At 40.3% G+C, this 20,123-nt stretch overlaps 1 protein-coding gene across 2 annotated transcripts in view; it reads right to left on the reverse strand.

The window, feature by feature from the left end:
* KCNMB2 (potassium calcium-activated channel subfamily M regulatory beta subunit 2) overlaps positions 1 to 20,123 on the reverse strand; it is a 234,961-nt gene that overhangs the window by 116,325 nt on the left and 98,513 nt on the right. The window contains exon 1 of one of the 2 annotated variants that reach the window (XM_080654873.1): positions 1,985 to 2,050. The exons of the other annotated variant lie outside the window; for it this stretch is intronic. The gene's annotated coding sequence lies outside the window, so the exon portion shown is untranslated. Of the gene's footprint in view, positions 1 to 1,984; positions 2,051 to 20,123 lie in introns of those variants that run through there. 2 annotated transcript variants of the gene reach the window in all.

The following is a 20,123-nucleotide window of genomic DNA, read 5'->3' on the forward strand; positions in this document are numbered from 1 at the left end:
CTAACTTTGAAATTGTGTGGTTCTAGATTTTTAAAAATACAGATTTTTATTATATACAATTTTATGTATAAAGTAACTTTGTTAATATTTCCTATATCACAGTATTTTAAATTTTCATAATGTAAATGTGCACAGAATGTCAGTTATACTACATTTTAAGTAACATGTGCTTACACCTCTCACAATAGGGGCTTTCCCTATTATATACCAGCATTTATTTATGGAAACTAGGTTAGCTAAGTTTAGTACTTTTAAATGACAAGTGCCACAACCTATTATAAAGCAAATAAAGAATGAAAACACTTGAATAAACAAAGGTTTGCATCATCTTTCAACATATGAAAGACATCCAGCTACACATAAGTTGATGGTTCAAACACTTCTAGAGCCCCTGATGTATTCTCTTTTCCTTTGGTCAGGTTTCCATAGTACTATTCACTACTATTTTATCTTTTCAATGGAGATATTGTGGAGTAGTAATAGGAGCATATGACTGAAGCAAAAAGACTCAAGTTCAAGATGCAGTTCCACTACTTACTACTTTAAGACCTTGTTTGATAAGACACCTAACCATTAGGTCTATATTTCTTCCTTCAGACAGAGGAAGGGAAAAAGAAGCATTTCCCATATTATTTGCATATCAAATGAGGTCATTTAGATGACTGCATTGTGTAACTTCTAAAGTGTTACATAAATGCAAGATGTTATCATTGGTAAAATAGATCTTTGAACACTGTTCAAAGCACAATAAAATGAGAGAAAAAATGATATTCTTAAAAATCTGAAATAACCAAGTCAATCTATATTTTTTTTACTGTTATTTTGGAGGAGAGAATGTCACAAGTTCACTATGACAATATAAATTTATACTGTACTATTCAACCTTAGTATTTTCTTTATTCTCTTAGGTTTTTTTAATGTACTTCATTTAAAATTTTATAATACATAAAGTGCACTGAAGACTTCTGTTTGACTTAAGCCAAAACTGATGATAAGTTTAAGGTTCCTTTTCTGTTTCTTATGTTTTTAATTCTTACAGAATATTTTCTTTGACATGTAAAGAACTTATTGAAACATTTGCTGTTTGAACAAGAATACACACTGATAACAAAGCTGATATACATTGATATTAACATTTCTAGATAGGGACATGAAGGGAGTTCACCATATTTACTTATCTTACTTTATTTTGCTCATATTCAATAACTTTCTTTTGTCCATCCACAACTATCAAAGAATATTCAAATATGAATAAATCAATCTACAAAGACATAAAATTTGAACAAGAAGTTCAACAGTAAAAGAAAAAATTAAACATTTTAAATTCCATCTTTACGTAAGTTTTTTCTTCTTTTATTATCTTTGGAATTACTGATAGGACAACACCAATAGAGACCTCTCTCCTTTTATTCTTTTAGTATAAAAGGACAAGTTATGAATGAAAAAACATTGCTAGTTTTCAGCCTCAGTGTTAGCACATTCATTTGTTTTTATGCTGCACAAGTTCTATTTCTGTGTCCTCACTATAAATTCATCATCATTTTTTTGTGTTTTTCATTAAATAATAGTTATTTACTGTGTTCTCAGTTAATTTGAAGCCTCAGGTAATATAGATCAATAAGACTTGATAAATTTCATAAAGTTGTCAGAAAAATATGATCATATACTTGAATTTTAACAATTCAGGTTACAATTGCTGCCACTGGCTTTATTTATTCTAGAGATGAAGTAGCAAAATTTATGACAAAACTAAACTTCAAATTATTGTCCTATAAAATACCTTTTACCTGAGTACTGAGAATCTTATTAATTTATCATTACAAAATTGCTAAGCTCTGGAATTATCTGAAACATGAAAAGCAAAGGAGAGAGTTGTAGCTCACTTAACTCTCAGTTTTCTCACCCTAAATCTAATCTCTTTTCTCCCCTCATCCTTCATTAATAAGTTCTGAAATATTACTCATACTTTAATTGATTGAATTACCTTAACAACAGTGGACCCGAAGTTCCCAGTAAGAAGATTCAATTGGGTCAAGCAAAAGTATTTTTCCCTTCCAATTATATTCATCTGTAGTTTCACTTGTAGGAAGATAACTTATTTAAAAATAAGTAGTTTATAGAAATCTTCTGTATCCAAGGATTTGTGGATTTTTCCCTTTTCTTCACATTTGAAGAGGCTTTATAGACAAGACAGAAATAACTTAATGCAAGTACTGACATTTTTCAAAACTATAGTATTTTCCTAATATCCTCTGTTGGTTAATCAGGAACAAAAACAGCAGTCATAACAGTAAAAAATAAATAATGAAAAAAACAAAATAACAAAGAGTGGAGTTCTGCATCAAACTTTATATTACAACCCCCTGGTTATTCACACAGTTTTGAAACTTCTCTGCCCTGCAGCACTATTTGCACCTCCTGCCATTGTTTTACTCACAGGAATCCTGGGCATTATTCCAATTCTCCACAAACAGCAGGAGACGTCAGCATTTCACTGGATATGGGACTTGCCTTGCAAGTTATCTTTGCAAAAGTCTTCTGTTAGGAAAAGCTACTGGAATCCCATTGCACAGCTAGGTAGAAACTCCAGACTCAGAAACGCACCGAGGCTTATACAAAAATATGCCGAAAATCAATGAAGAAACTTTCGGATGTAAACAAAAATCTTCCTTTTATCAGGTCACGAACCAAAAAATCTGATACGAATTCTCGAATTATTCATGCAGCTCTCTGTCGTCATGCAGAGGTGAATCAGGAGTCGACCCTTTTTCAGTGGCACTGCCTTCATTTTGGAAGATGTTATGGCTGCCAAAGATGTAGAGGTTTCCTCAGTTCCCATTTCCAAGAGCATCCTCGTGCAGATTCCCGGGTAGGAATGCAGAGCTCTTCAGTGCTATCCTTAACCGTCTCCACACAGCCACTTTGTCCTTGGATGGTATTTGTTTTCCTAAATCAAGCATGCTCAAGAGATATTCCCATCTGTCCAGATCTGATCACCAATTCCATACAAGAGGCACTTGCTAACTTCCTTCCATGCTTATAAAAGTAAATAGAGGCTGTCTGCACTTCTTGCCAGGAGAAATTCACTATCCACAGTTGGTTATAATACGTTTTTTTTCCTCCTTTAAATACATCTAAGGCTTCCTGAACTAAGCAGATACAAATATCATTCTGATTCTTTAGGAAGTCTCCTTGGTAACTAGCTTTTCCTCTTTGGTGATTTGTGTTTTGGATAATTTTTCAATTAAAGATGGACAAACTAAAAGTTGTACGCAATATATAGATAGGGACCTAGGGACACACATGTAAAAAGGTACTACTAAAAAGTGACAGTTTCCTATTTGCAAAAGTGTGTAGGCATCAGGGTCTCGTTCACTTTAACATAAAGCCATGGTTGGGGATGGGTTATGGAAGAACATTAGCTATGGTTACACCTTTTTAAGATGTTTCTACACAATATGTCAATAATAATTTCATAAGAATATGGGGTTGTGATTGTCCGTGTTTTTGTTGTTGTTGTTGTTTCATGAAGCCTGGGGGAGTTTCCACTTAAATTAACCAGAATTTGCAACTTGGTTGTCACTTATTTCTAATTTAAAAGGGTAAAAAATAATTGACTGGATTGTTAAATGCTTTACTAAGTTTTCTTCTCCCAGTTTCCACCTACCATTGTTTATTCCTCCAGACTAATAATGTGTAAAAGAGGCAGCACTTGCTAGATGATGGGGACATTACTGATAAACTTCGCAGTGGGGAGATAAAAATAGCCCAGGTTTGGAGTTAACTTTCTGACAAAAATCTTTTCACTGCATGCCAATAGCCCTGTAAGGCAATGTGATAGTGTTTTGCAAAAACAAGTGACTAAAACATTAAATATTAATTTCTGAATTTAAAAATGGAACCAGTGTTGATGTGGCTGGCAGATCTGGCAAGGATGAGTAATAGCTGCCTTGATCTTTGGCCATCTTTCGACGGTACTAACTCTCACAGGCTATTATTGGAAGTGCTAACCCTATGTCTCCATGTCACAAGACAACAGTCACCCCATGGAGACTATGAAAGAACCAATAAAAGAAACATTCTCAAGTGTGGACTTCTTGGGCTACACTAGGGTATCATTATGGCTCTTTGGGGCATGTTCCACGAGCTGTTAAAATACTGACAGTTACTGGTCCTAGCCCCACTCCCATTCCTTTCTATCAAGGTCACTTAGTGCCAGAGCCTAGACATAAATGTAAACCCGGGCTTGCCTCACTTCACAGCCCTTACTCTGCACCAAGATCACGCTACCATGGAATCAACAGACCTCTCTTCTCAGTTGGTGACCTCATCCCCAGGTGGAATTAGGCAGCTAGCTTCCCTGAAGGAGCTGTTCAGCAGTCAGGGTTCTGAAGAAGTGTATGAGAAGAAAGAGGGAGAGCCTTCTAGATGGGTGAAAGATTTATATATATATTTTAGGTAAGAAAGGGATAATGTGGCAGGTGAGTGTTTTTGGAGCGTGTGTGATAAGTCTGGAGATCAGGATGATTAGTAAAGAGAAGCAGTTGGTAGGTGAAGGTTAAACTGAGATTTAGGCTGTGCAAGCCGCTAGTCACATATGGCTGCTGAGCACTTGAAATGTGGCTAGTCTAAATTGAGATGTGCTGTAAGTGTAAAATACACACCTGAATTTGATTGCTTAATATAAAAAAGAATGTAAAATATTTCATTAATAATTTATTTTATGGTTAATGTTAACATGATAACATTTTTGATCTATTGGGATAAATAAAATAAATCATCAAAATGAATCTCAGCTGTTTCTGTTTACTTTGCATTAATGTGGCTATTAGGAATGTTAGAATTGCATACATGGCTTACATTTGTGGTCTGCACTATGTTCCTATTGGACAGTGTAGATCTAGAATTGAACTAGAGGGGAATATTGCTTAGAAGATGCTGAAGGAGAGAGTTGGTAGGTAAGTGATACAGTGAAAATTATACTTGAGGATTGTGTTCTTGTGGCTTTTGCAGCTTAGACAAACTTGAGGGGACAGGACACTGGTCCATTATCATTCTTAATCCTCACAACAAACTTAGTATTACCCAACTAGTGAGAGAAGATTGGGGATTCAAACTCAGATCTGCTCTAGGTCCTTCCACTTGACCTGGAAAGTGAAGAAGAATGGCAAGAGCTGCCTGAGACCTGACTATGGAGATGGGGAACACCTAGCAAATACTGAAACAAAAGAAGTTGATCAGGTCTTGAAAAGAGACCAGTGTAGATGGTTAAGAAAAAGAGATATAAGCAAACCTTAAAATCAAGACCCCTGGAGATACAGAGGTGAGGTGAGATAAAGTCCCAAGTCTCAAGTTGGGGGTTTTGCTCATGAAAAAGCACTGTTCTCAAAACCCATTCCATGAATAATTTCCCATAGTACACTTTAATTGAGCTCTCATGGTATGAAGAACATGAGCTAGCAGGATGGGAGGCAAAAAAAGAACCATAAAGTATAGTTTCTAAGTCTCTCGTCTACTTGGAAAGGCAAGAAATTGAGCCTCTGAAACCACTGATTGGGAACAGAGCTTGGGGTAGTGAAAATAGTGGTACCTGACTAGGAGTTAGGAGGTGTAAGTTATTTCTCACCCTAAGTCTTTGGATAATTAGCAGTTCAACCTTGTACAGGTTACTGAACCCTACTAATGTTTAATTTTCTTATCTGCAAAGTTGACATAAAATTATCTTTCCCACCTTATATGGCTATTGTGAGGACCAAAATCCAAATGAAACAATGTATATGAATATGCCTTATGAATTGTATACCTAACTTGGAAACCCATTCATTGGCTCTCACTGAGTTAGACAGCTATAGGACCGTTGTTTCTTGGAGACCCTTGTTAAATCTACAGATGTTGTCAGGTTTCTGACTCATTCTCAGAAGCACCTGAATGTGAATTCCATTGACTGAGTTATCTATTTTGAAAAGTAACATTTATTGAGGACATATAATTAATGATTAGTTCTTACAGCATCTCTGTAATGTGGGTATTAGTAGGCTCATTTTACTAATGAGCAAACCGAAGCTCTGAGTTTCACTAACCCTGTTAGTAAGTGTGAGAGCATGGCCTTAATCTATGTTCTCTCACACAAAGTTCTGTGCTCTTGCTTTCAACTCCCAGAGTCCAATCCTGTGGGTCTAAAGTAGTGCCCAGGTATCCGTATATTCTTGAAAACTCTGAAGATTGCAGTGGGCATCTAAACTCAGGACCCCACTGCTCTGGCAAGCTCTTGAACACCTTTAGTGACACATATTGTCTTGTGAGGCAGCTGGGAGCTCTGACTGTTAGAACAGTCCCAATATGCCTCCTGGAGCTTCTACTAATTGGCCCAATCCTAGGCTGCAGACACATACTGGTCGCCTCAAAATGTTTCAATGACAGCCCCTCAGACCCTTCGGGTGCTATGCAGGGCCATCTGTTGATGGCATTTGAGGCCTCTTCCTAAAAGTCTAGAAAAATCTTCAGACTCCAAGTCTATTACTTCTTTCCTCCCTGGAACACTTTTTGCCGAAGAATAGAGAGTCCAGAGTTGGAGAACGAGTCTGTGGCAAGGTAGTTATATGAAGAGTGAGCAAGCATGAGAGTGTGGTGTCCTTCCGGAAACCTGGACTGGACATGTGTAAGTGCCATCATGAGCTCCGAGGAGGGATACCAGAGGAGCCACCTCGGTAGCTCCAACAGACAGAGAGAAATTAGAAACTCCTGTTATTACAATTGGGTTCTAATATTTCTTTTTCTCATTAAAATATAAAGTAGTTTAGTTGTGTTTCTACTTTCCTGACTTTTCAATTCCCCAAATGATAAAAAAAAAAAAAAGCAAAACACTTCAAATATAAAGAAGAAAAAAAAGTTTTGGATAAACAACAGCCCAGGTGAATGACAGCCAGCCTCCAGACTGCCCAGCTAGGCAGTGCACAGACCCTCAGCACAGCGGGAGCACACGGACAGTCCTGGAAAGAGTGCGCTCCTAGCCCGACAGGCCTTAAACACACCTCCGGGGCCTCGCTAGGCAGGCACTGGAAGAGTCAGATTCTATGAAAAGGCACAGCCCTTCTGCCATCTCCAGCTGCCTTTAATCTTATCTCTCTCCCACAGGCTTTGTCTCTGCTTATTGGAATTGGGGAAGATGTGCAGTCTCATTCCCGTAAGAGGGAATGGGAGGCGGAAACAATGGGCTGCTAATTTGTGTGCAGGGGGCATGCTTCAGGGCTCCTCGGAGTCTCCTGCAGTCTGGGGCGGATCTTATCCATCCTTCCATCATAGGCCAAGGTCAGACTCTATGCTGCCCTCTAATCACTTGGGGGAACAGGCCTGAAATATGTCTTTGGGTGACATTTCTAAGGACAGAGCATATTGTGAATGGGGGCATTTTAAGCCACCCTGCTTCAAATCCTTGTTGGAAAGAAATGAGGGAAATACACACCAAAATAAAATGCTGGGAGCCCTGGAATGGTGAGGGCAAAGCCTGGGCTTTCCTGCTCTAGGAAGTTTTCAAATATCATGTCTCTGTAGGTACTTGACAGTCCATTTGTTTTTATTTTTGGTCTTTATTTTAATGGACAACCCCAAAGGTCAAAGGGGGAAGAGCAGGTGGACATGAACTTGGGTTTAACTTCCCTCTCCTGCCAGTCCCTGAGACCTCCCTTGAACATAATCTTGACTACCAGCTCTTTTCCTGGTTTTAGTCAGCATGCACTCAGTCAGCCGTGTGTAGAATTATATTTCCATGTGTCCATACACCCTAATAGACTGAGGCTCAGAGAGGAAAACAGGTCTATGCAATAGCTACTGAAAATCACGTCCTGTGCCAGAGATTTTAATACTCATTCATTCACTCTACTGATACAAATTGAGCCCTCAAGAATATATCAAATTATATCAGATTAGTAATAAAAGTAGACATGCTAATGTATCTCATGTCTTTTTTTTTTTTGAGGGGGGGAAGTCAACAAACAAATTGTTAAGTGAACAAAACAATTTCAGCTCATTAAGTGTTAGGAAGGTTATAAACAGGGTGCTAGGATAGAGAATAATGGAGGGACCTATTTTAGAAAGGGGGTCAGGAAAGGTGGATAGTCTCACTTAAATGGTGACACGCAAGCCACAATCTTGCCAGCGACTGGGGGATGCCTGTCAGCCTCAGGATGCTCCATGTCCCCATGATATTCCAGGACATATCAGTCTCCTTTCTTCCACTCACATAAATACAAGAAAATATTTGTTTATCTTACTGCCCTTCTTGTCCTGGTGCAGAAAGTCACATGAATTCCCAGTGGATGAGATCCGAGACTCCATGTACTGGTGACTCTATGTTGTGGGTACTGGAATACGTCAGAAATGTGGTGATCAGCTTGCACACCATTTTCCCCAGGCAAGCACACTTTGATCAGCTATTCCCATCAGGCTGCCATGAAGATGAACAAAAACAAGTTCTTTTCTGGTTTCCTTAAATAGTATTGCCAGGTTTTCCCCCCTTCCCCCTCTTTCTGTGCCTATTTGTCTAATGTCTCACAAACTGGGTGTCTCTGCATGATGCACAGATTACAGACCAGGAGTGTCAGAGGGTGGCTGGGAAGTGAAGCACGGAGCTGCTGGTGGGGCCAAGGGCAGGGGAGGAGGGGGGACTGTGGTGCTTCCTCTGGGCCCACACAGAGGGCTGCCCAGGAAGAGAGGAGGCCAGTGGTGGCCTGGCTTCCTGCAGGTGCAGGCTCTCTGTGTGTGAGCCCCTTCTCATGCCTGCTTGCCTTTTTCCTACCCATTGTCCTCATTTCTCTAATTTCTTCTGTTGTACAGAGTCTGAAGTTGTCCTTCATGTACATGTTCTTACGGCTTCCGGTGCTTTTCCCAGGAAAAGCAATGTTATTTATAAAACTACAAATGCATGGAAGACGGAAAGAACTCCCTGAGCCAAGAGGCCATCTGTGAATCAAAGTCAGTGTGGGAGAGTTGGATCATCCACTCCTAGAGTTCTGGCAACTGTTTCTGTTTAATTGGGTTGTTTTTTTTTGTTTTTTTTTAGATTAACAGCAGCAAAGGTTATGTCATGAGAAAATGAAAATTAGGCTAAAGAAGCCTTCTTTCCTCTGACAGGTTGAGTCATTCTCTCTTTTGGCTGCTGTGAAGGGGGCAGTTGGCTCTGGGGCACTGCCTGCTGCCTGAGACTGACCAGCTCCGTGGTCCAGGGCAGACCACTCACCTCCTCTGATGGGGGAGGGGAGGTCGTTCCTCCAACACTCATGGGAGGACTCAGTGAGTTAATGCAGCTGAAAGTGTTCTGTCACCTGGAAAATGCTAAACAAATGGAGAGATTATATTTCCCTGGCATGGAAAGGTCAGGAATGAGTGAACGTCAGGCCAAACATGAGAAAATTGCTTAGCGTATCAGCACCTTGACTGACCTAGGATCTGTGTGTCAGGCCTCAGGGATTGCCTTAGGACATTTTCTGTGAGGTTACTTTACTACTAAGTGGGTTATGTTATCCTTGTGGGTTATGTTCCAGCTCTTTATGGGTTACTGCTACTTGGGTGCCAATTAAAAATGTGGAGCTTAGGGTAGGATGTTGGATAAGATCAGCGGAGGCTAAGAGGTCTCAGGAGGGGGGAAGTGGTGCAATCAAACCCAGCATGCCAGGACCCCCCTTTTGCAGAGGCAATTAAGATGAGCTCAGAGAGCCTGATGGAGGCTGGAGGAGAAAATGGATAGGTGAGAAGGATGTGAAAGTAGAATCGGGCACTGGGGAGAAAGGAGAGCAGTGCACTATCCCTCTGTGTGTGTGTCTGTGTCTCCATGTGTCTATGGGTCTGTTCACTTCTCTGTCTGCTGAAAATTAGACTGTAGCCTTAAGCCTGGTGTGGAGCCCTAGTCATTTGTTCCCACCAAGTTAGTATTGACACTCATACCACTGAGTGTGTCCAGGTTCTCAGGCTGGACTTGTGCCCTGGGTGGCCTCCGATTCCTTAATGGCACCTGAGCCCTGCTGTGATGCCAGCCTGCTTACTCCAACCTGCCCTGTTCCCAGGCCTAAGTGCTTTCTATAAACCCTGCTTCAGCTTAGTATAGGAGCATTGACATGGCCCCGGCGTCAAAGGGACTTGAGTTTGCACACTGACCCCCTCTCATACTAGCTGAGTGACTTTAGGTAGCTGATAAACCTTCATGAGCCTCATCTTTAGAATGGGCATGATGTAGAGGGTTTTGAAAATTTATGAGCTAATGCATGTAAAGTACCTAATAGACCCGACACATAACATGGTTATTCCACATGGAGAGGCTCCTGAGAACCACCATGCTCCAACCTGCCTGGTAGGAAGCCACAGATTTCTCCATCCACTGGATCTGAACGCTCAGATATCAGTCCTCATTTTGTAATCATGCTGTGGACTCTCTAATGTATACTGTGGCCTCTAACCTCTAAGCATCATGGTATGCCCAACACAGTCTCTTCTCTTGTCCCCAGAAGGGGTTTAGAGCAAGTCAGGTAGTTCTACTCTTAGATATGCTTTTCCAAGCAACTGTGTAAACACTGATCAAAGGTTCTCTATTTATCAAAGCACTTTTTTTTAATGCCTAAGGAAAAAGTGCTCAGATGCTAACTTGCAATTTTTACTTACCCACACTTGCCCTGGCTCAGGTTTTGTCCTGATTCCACCTGAGCAGGTGTGTTAAAAGTTCTAACATCTACAGAAATCAGCCCCTGAGGGGAACTGGTAGTTCATCCTTCTAAACTTGACTTCACCTCGCTCTCCTTGGAGTGCCCCCAGGAACGTGGTAGCTGGTACCTAGCTTGCTTGATTTAACCTCCATTATTTTAAACCTCATCAGGTTCTAGAAGTTCTTGGCTGATGTTTACTTCACAGTAAATGCATCAAGCTTTTCACCAACACTTATTAAAAGGGTCATTAGGCTTTTAAATACTAATAGCTTTTATAATAGGACATGCTGATGAGTCAATTAAAAGGAAATCAAAGTCATATTTAAAATTATATTCACCTTCATTCATCATTTAACAAATATTTGCTAGATATCTACCATGTCCCAGACCCATGGTGCTGAGAACTCAGAAACAATAAAGCTGCCTGCTTGCGTGGAGCTTCCCTTCTATTTTAACAGTTAGCAAAGGCAACACATCAATTATTATTATATTGGAAAATAACAAAGGTTCTAAGGAAACATTGGGTAGAAAGGGAGGTTGGAAGTGCAGGAGTTGCCATTATAATCATGGAGGTCAGAGCAAGTCTCCCTGAGAATGTGAGGGAAAGCCACATGGAGTTCTGGGAGAGGGCATTCTGGGCGAGGAGAGCAGCAGGTGAAAAGCCCCACCTTTTTGATTCATCAGAAGTCTATGCTGCGGATCATCAACTTCACCTTCTGTCTGTATTCTGCGTTTTCTCCCTAAGCTCAGAGCTCGCTGCTCTGAGACACTGGTGGCTGAGATAATGAGTCTAGACTGTTCATTTTCTCTGCCTCGCAGATGAAAGCACCTGTCATGTGTGGGCAGACAGCCCCTCTGGAGGCTGAGCAGTGGTGGTGGATTTGGACCCTCTTTCTCTTTTTAAATGCCACAAGGTTGGGCAATTAAGGGAGAGTCAAAATGTCTTATGACAACCCTCAAAGCAACTGAAAAGTGTCTCTTCTTATATTTTAGGTTAAAATCTTAGTGAAGTTGCCCTGAATTGGACAATTTAATTACAAGAAATTTTTCTTTTAATGTGCCTAGAAGTTTTTGGGGAAACAATATAAGCATTTAATATATATATATATATGTGTGTGTGTGTGTGTGTGTGTGTGTGTGTGTGTTTATTGATTTCAGAGAGGAAGGGAGAGGGAGAGAGAGATAGAAACTTAAATGATGAGAGAGAATCATTGACTGGCTGCCTCCTGCATGCCCCCTCCTGGGCATATGCCCTTGACCGAAATTGAACCCAGGACCCTTCAGTCTGCAGGCTGACGCTTTATCCACGGAGCCAAACCAGCTAAGGCTAATATAAACATTTTGATTCTCTAGATCTCTACAGGTTCAAAGCAACATTTAACCAAGTAGTTATAGTCTGGGTATGATGTATGTATGTATGTGTATGTGGGGGAAGTGTCTCTAAGAATCAATTCTTTAAATGCAGGCATCAGATTGAATCTGAACCTGCTTTCTATTCTAGAGGTGATTCCATTGTCACCTGTTACTTGCTCTAACCTCTCCTATACTCAGGTCTCCCAAGAGGAGGAAGCAATCTCCTTTGTGCACATCCCTAGAGTACTCTAGTTAGAAAAACACCTGAAGAGTGAGTCAGAAGACCTAGATTTTAGCCACAGAGCAGTTACCAACAAGTGGATGGCCTTGGGCAAATCCCATCACCTTCCCAAGCCTCAGCTTCTTACCTGGCAGAATGCATAAATTAGATACTTTACAGTGGAAGCAAAATAGCAGGGTGGTTAAGCCTTTCAGCTAGGAATCAAATGACCTGGTTCAAATCTTGGATGCAAAACTTAAAAACCGCAGCCCAGCTGGTGTGGTTCAGTGGTTGAGCATCGACTCATGAACTGAGAGGTTTCTGGTTCAAATTCCCATGACTCCTTCCATGAGGCCTTTCCAAATTATCCTAGTGTTTTCTTTTTACTTCTCAATCCAGAGCCTTGTAATTTTATGTCTCATGACATATCTTACATGCTGCCTAGTATTATAGGTGTTGGTATTCCTGCTTAATCACTCTTCCTAAGTGATAAGTCCCTCAAAGGCACGAGTTGCCTTTCATGCATCTTTGAATCCTGTGCAGACTTTAGCACATTGCATTACGCACAGTGAGGGCTCAACCAACTTTTGCTGAATTACGATAGTGTCCCCATAACTAAACTCCACCCCGGAATGGTCGCTGCAATCCATTGCCCATGACATCCCTCAGCCTGTACCCAGATTCCTGTTTTAATGTTCCTAAACATTACTTTCACATCCTCTACATTTCCCCACTCCAGCCCTCCCTCCTCTCTTGTTGAAGGTTATTTTCATTGACAAAATCTGTTGCAATACACTTCACTGGTCTCTTCCGTTAACGTGCAAGCTATTTTAGGAATGCAACAAAAAGTGGCAGTTGCTATTTATAGAATAAGAAGCAGTCTGAATTCCCCTGTGGATCATGTGCTTATCCATCTTTATGTTCAAAAGAGGTATTTCCTAAGAGCCTGTGTGATTTCCTTTTTCCCTATCATACTACCCACGTTATTCATCACAGCAATCATTGAGGATTTTCATTTTATTTTTGCCTTGTCTTTAATTTTCTATTTGATTTAGATTCATTCTGTATCCCTCTTTTCTTCTCATAAAAAGCAGAAGAGAGAAAAAAACCCCCACTAAGCTATGTAAATGTCTTTTCATGAATTGGATCTCTCGAGATGAGAGCTTTGTTATTGAGGGAAAAAAATGAACCTTCTGTCCCTGTGATTTGGTAATGGAAATGTGCTGTGTTATGAAGTCTTAAGTATTTTTTTATCATAGTAATATATAAGCCATTTAATGTTATAATCACTTGCTTTCGAGGAACAGGAGACATGTACAATTGCAGTAAATTACTAAAAGTAATAATAGCTTTATTTGTAGTGCTGATGAATTAAATTAAATTTGGTCAGCTGACAAGTATACAGTGTCCACATATGTGTATATGTGTGTGTGTAGTGACTCTGACATACACCCTGGAGCAATACTAGTAGATGGATGAACAGATTCATAACTTTAGAACCTTGTAAGTAATGAGAGTCATTATTTCAGGTCTTTAAAGAACTTCTGTACTCAGCCTCCTGACACTTCTTCTTTCCTATCTTCATCCAACCTTACTTCTGCCAGGTTATAAAGTTAAAGATAATCACACATCTTGTTTGTTAAAAAACACCTATCCATTATGTACAGCATGGGGTCCAAAACTCCTTAGTGCAGCACAAAATACTGTTATATTCCACCCAAATATATCTCTTGAACTCTTCTCTCACTCCTGTGTTCAATACACATTGTACTCCAGCCACAACAAACTTCTTTCTCTTCCCTGAATGACTCTAGACCCTTCCATGCCTTTGACCTTTTGAACAACAACTTCCCATTTCCTGGAATGTTCTGCTTGTTCCCATGTCCCCATATCCTGCTGACATGTCCCCACACTTCCTTCCATGAAGTGATAAATGTGAAAAAGACTAGCACAGAACATGGTGTGGAGCAAGGGCTCAGTAAATAAATGTTCAGTAAAGAAATAGACAACTGAGTTTGCAAATTCAAAAGAAGATCTCTGTTTTATCAAGGGGTTGTGTTATAAGTTTATGTCAGTTGAACCCAGCATGATAGGGCAGAGGCCTGGGATGATCAAGGTTCTGATGGAGGTTTATATTGGTTTGCTAGGGCTGCCATAACAAAATACCACAGACTGGGTGGCTTGAACACTTATGAGAAATTTATTTTCTCCCAATTCTAGAAGCTAGAAGTCCAAAATCAAAGTGCCGACAAGGTGGTTTCTTCTGAGGTTTCTCCCCTTGGCTTGGAGAAGGCCATCTATCTTCTTCCTGTGTTTTCACATGGTCTTCCCTTTATGTGTGACTGTGTCCTAATTTCTTCTTGTTATAAGGATAACAGTCAGATTAGATTAAGGCTAAATGATTACATTTAGCTTAATTTTCCTTTTAAAAAGTTTGTCTTCAAATGTAGTCACATCTGAGGTACTGGGGGTTAGAACTTTAGCTTATAAGTTTGGGGGAGGACATAATTCAGCCCATGACAGGGTGGTAATGAGGAGAGCAATGCAACAGCAGTGGCTGCTCACAGGAACCTCTGGAGGGTGGGAATTATGCCTTGCCTCAGCATTCTTCACAGCACTTTGTTCAGGGTTAGCACTTAATACTGATTTAGACCTGAGTAAGTCACAGCCTCTACTTAGAAATGAAGTAAGATTTTGATGATGTCCTTTCAACACATACATAACCTTCCCCTCTCAGCCTTTTTTTTTTTTTTTTTTATACTAGAGGCCCGGTGCATGAAATTCATGCAAGTAGGGTCCCTAGGCCTGGCCAGAGATCAGGGCTTATCGGGGCCTTCCTGCTGCAGGCCGGGACCTTCCTTCCAGCTGCCGGCCTGAGCCTCCCTTCCCCAGCTGCCAGCTGCCGACCGGGGCCTTCCTTCGTTCCATGCCACCCCCTGGTGGTCAGCGCACATCATAGTGAGTGGGCTGTCTCCCAGTCAAACTCCCATGGGGACAATTTGCATATTAGGCTTTTATATATATAGATATGTGAATTTATGAACATTTTGTTGACATTCTCATTTAAATAATAGATGCAAATACTGACCATGGTCAAAGATTGAAGTCTTCCCTTGTGCAGCCCTCCTGTGAGTTGAGCAATGGGCTGTGAGTTTTAGGTAGTTTTAATGAGCTAATTTTAAGTCCACCTAACTATATTGCCATGTAGGCCACATTTCTCCACAAAGATGTTTTGTTTGCCTGTTTATTTCACCAAGGGTCTTCATGAAATTTGTGTTTATGTGTTCATCATCAACCTGGTCCCTAAAGAAGGACTTGAGGTGGCCCTTAAAAGTAGACAAAAGTATGCCTCTAGCACTGCCTTCTCCTATCTCTTTCATGACATGTTGCAAATGCAGGGCCTGTTGATTTGGCTTGTCTGCCTTGTTCTCAGTGAACCACACTGGCACCTAGTAATTGCCATTCTCTAGTGTCCACAAACCATGTCTTTAAGTAAACTTTCAGGAACATTGACACTTACTTCTCTGGTCTGCAGCTCCTCAATGGAACATGGATGTCTACATTGAATAGACAAGTAGTAAAGGTCTACACTGCTGCTCCCTGGGCCAGTAGGGTTAGCCGGTGTCATACAAGAAAGGCTTAATGGAGAATTCTGTCCTAGGACAACCACTCCATAGTATTTGTATTGAGGAAGGAGGTAAGAAAAGCTCAGATCAGAGACAGGTGACTTGTGTGGTGTCAGTCTTACCATTTATTATTCATATATTTTTGTGCACTCTTTCACTCTAGAAGAAAAACTCCCTGAGGGCAAAGAACTTTGCCTGTCTTATTTGATGCTGTATTGCTAGCAATTGGTGAATTCCTGATATTAAGCAAGTCGATAAGATACTTTGAAGCTAAATTGCTCATATGTCAAATGATAATACCAATATTTGTTCTGCCTAACTTCAAGTTTATTGAGGACATCTAATGAAATGTAAAGGTAATTTATAAACTGTAAATGGCTTGTAAAGATAAGTTACTCAGCTATAAAGGCAAGTTTTGCATGACAGGGACCAAGATAAGGAGACACTACATAATAAAAAATTTAATGTAATAAGGAGTTCAGACTTGAAGAAGTATAAATCAAGCCCTTAAAGGGACCAGTTTATTTGCTAGTTTTCCAATTCACAACTCAGCTTTTTTTTAGCCAATGTTGAATTTGATTCGAGAAATCGAAAATAAATTAGCTATAGCTATATTTGATAGCACAAATAGTTGAATTTGCTGGTGGCACATGAATCCCACTTCTCTTGTTTAATATACTCTTTCAAAGGTGTTACTTCCATCTCAGGTGATGCTTTCTGAGAGAAATGACCTTTGGTGAAACCTGAAAGGTTGCTGGGAATTCCTTGAAGCTCTTTGTTTAAATACTCACATGAAAAGATTTCTCTTAAACTCCTCTGTCTGAAAAAAAAAATGCCACAAAACAAAATGAATTTTACATTCTTTGGGAGTCTATTAGTTTTACTTTCAGTGGCATTAAGTAATAAACACTCTTCTAGCAAGGTCACCGTTTCCTTTGATATCAAACAGCTATCCTTTTTCATATATAATACACAAAGCACATTGCTTGCTCAGGGCAAAATGTTTGATGAAAATTATTTCCTTTGTTCTTTTGTATAGACTGTTCTCTGTAACAATAAAGATTGTCTGCATGACATATCTCTTTAGGACATCCATTGTATAGTAATACTAATAGAGCTTAATTTAATGCTACATTAATTTCTTCCATTATTTTCTCCAAGAAAGATGCCACTATTGTTTATACAACAATGCAATTTTCTCTCTCTCTTTGTTTCATTATTTTTTTTTCACTTAACTGGGGGAGATTTATATGAAAGGCAGTAGAGGAAAGCCTTTCTCAATCCTCTGGGTACAAAAAAATCCCTGATAGTTACAGAGCAAACAACCAATCTTCATAGCCCACCTCTCCTCCCCTACTCACTATCACAATTCTACTTTCCAGCCATTCTTGATGAGAGGGAAAAACATATCCTGTAGGAAACAGTGAGGCTTGGATTCAAGCCAGGTTGTTTGATTTCAGAATCATCTCCTTTGCACTTGGACTTGTTTTTTTTTATAGCCTTTCACCAGACTACTGCAAAAGCCTCTTGATCAGTCTCCCAACTTGCCTCTGCTCACTGTAATCCACCTTGCCTTGTGTTGCCTGAGGGACCTTTATAAAATGCCAGTCTGACCATGTCATCTATTCTCTACCCTGTTAGAGCCTCCCAACTCCTTAGTACGGCATTTAAACATTCCATACTCTGTCTCCAGAGTGGCTTTCAACCTGATCCCCCACCCCATCTCTTTTCCCAGATTCCCATAGGAGAAGCTCAGATGCACATTCACTCTGAAAGTCCTATATTGACAGTTACAGTGCTATACAAAATGATATATTAGTCTATCTTTTAATGCATTGATGCCACTTTTGGTGTCGGCTAGGTCCCTAGAGAGCAATTATGTAAAATCCAATATATATATATATATATATATATATATATATATATATATATATATATATAGAGCCAGCAACCATAAAGCCATAATGACTGGAACGACGGGTCGCTATGATGCCCACTGGGGCCAGTGGAACTGGCCAATCTCCTGTGGCCCCTCCCCACAGCAGGCCCTGCCCCTAATCGGCCTCTCCCACCCTGATTGAGGGCAGGGTGGCCAGCCAACCCCCACCCCCCATGGCCCTTCCCTCTGGCTGGCCCCACCCCCAATGGGCCCCTTTCCCCAGCCAGCTCCACCCCCGATCAGCCCACCACTCTGATTAGGGGCAGGGCCCAACGGCCAACCACCCATGGCCCCTCCCTCAGCCCCATTTGGGGGCGGGGTCAGCCAGCCCACCACCCACAGCCCCTCCCCACAGCTGGCCCTATTCCCAATTGGCCCCCCAACCCCAATCGGGGGTGGGGCTCACAGGCCAATCGCCCACGGCCAGTTCCTCCAGCTGGCCCGGCCCTGATTAGGCCTGATTGGGACAGGCCCACGGGCCAACCTCCTGCTGTCTCCTCCTCCCAACAGGCCCAGCCCCAATCCACCGAGTAGAGCCAGGCTGGCTGGACCCCACCTGTGCACGAATTTGTGCACTGGGCCTCTAGTCTTCTAATAATACGAATGACTTAAGGAATGAAAAATAATCCACCTTTAATTTTTCCTGTGTTAAACTTACAATGAGGTTCATGGTAGCTCTCAGAAATAAATAATTCGGAGATGAGATTAGCAATGTCTTCAGTGTCTCAAGAGTGGCAGCTTCAGAATTAAAAAAGAAACAGACATCATCTAGATAACATTAGGGGGAATTTTCTTGAAGGCAAGTGTGGTGAGATGGTTAAGAGCATGAGACCTGACTTCACAGTGTCTTAGGTTCTCACGTGGAACTCTCATGTATGTGCTGGGTAAGATAGCCTGTTACAATAATGGCTCTCAAGGAACCATGTCTCACCCTGGCTGAGGAGATCAGTTGGTTCGACTGTTGTCCTGATACACCAAGGTTGCAGGCTCAATCTCTGGTCAGGGCACATACAAGAATCAATCAATAAATGCATAAATAAGTGGAACAACAAACTGATCTCTCTCTCTCTCTCTTCTCTCTTTGAAGTCAGTCAGTCAGTCAAGGAATTATGCCTCTTGCATGCATACTCTTGTTGAATTCTATCCCATGTTGATATTAGGCTGGGAACATTAGCAATGTGGAACAGAGGGTTGAAGAGTGCTTATTCATGGAAGCTTTCCATTTGTTGCTGCTCACTTGGAACCCTTTTGCCACCAACTTAAAAAATTTGAGCTAGTCTCTTTGAAGATGAGAGACTGCATGGAGAGAGAGGCTCTGCTGTTTTGGCCCTGCTCGATAAATAAGTGAGCCCAGCGAACACCACAGGGAGCAGCAAAGATAAACTGTCCTGGCTGAGCTCAGCCCAAATTGCTGACCCTAAAAATTGGAAAAAAATAAGTGATTATTATTTTTCAAACCACTATGTTTTAGGGTGGTGGTATACACAGCAATAGCTACCTGATCCACTGGAAGACCAAGTTACTTGACTTCTTTTAGACCCATTTTATCATTTCTAATTGGAGCTCATTTTAATAATTTAGGGTTGTTGTGAAGATTACATAAGATAATTCATTCAGAGATTTTAGCATAAGTAATCAATAAATTAGTTATTATGGCAATATTATATTTATATCAGTAACTATTATAATGACTAAAAGGGTAATAAAATTTAGAGTGAAATAATACAATGCTTTCATATTTTTTATTTGCTAAAATTTCTCTAAGATATTATTATGCACTTTTTACATGTGAACAAATAGAAATGAAATGATATGCTTAACAAGCAAGTATTTTCCAAGTTTAGCCTCTTTGTATTATGTTAAAGATGATAAACTCTGCTCACACATTTTTAGTAAAATACCACAGAAAAGCTGTAGGACTTTATGGAGTGCATTTTGTATATGGCCCTCACCCTGGGCACATTTTATAGCCCTCAATAATCTGTGTCATTGCTTCATCTTTTATCTTGTATTTTATTTGTGTCTCTAAGTCACCTCAAATCCCATTAAAATTTTTGGAGAGGCATTAGAAAAAAGAATAAATATAAAAATACATAAAATACTACCTAAGTAATGGCATAGTCCTTTGAAGAGTTTATGATGTTAGCTCAAGTTGAGTAAAGGGCAGGATATGAAGGGCATAGTTTGACAAAGGTATTCTATTTTTAGAATTATCTATAAGAGTGGAAATTTATTTTTGTGACTGTGTAATACAGTACTTTCATTCCTTTAAAATAAAAACACTTGTGCTTATA

The sequence above is a fragment of the Plecotus auritus genome, assembly GCF_963455305.1.
Source record: "Plecotus auritus genome assembly, chromosome: 2".
Taxonomy (NCBI): Eukaryota; Metazoa; Chordata; class Mammalia; order Chiroptera; family Vespertilionidae; genus Plecotus; species Plecotus auritus.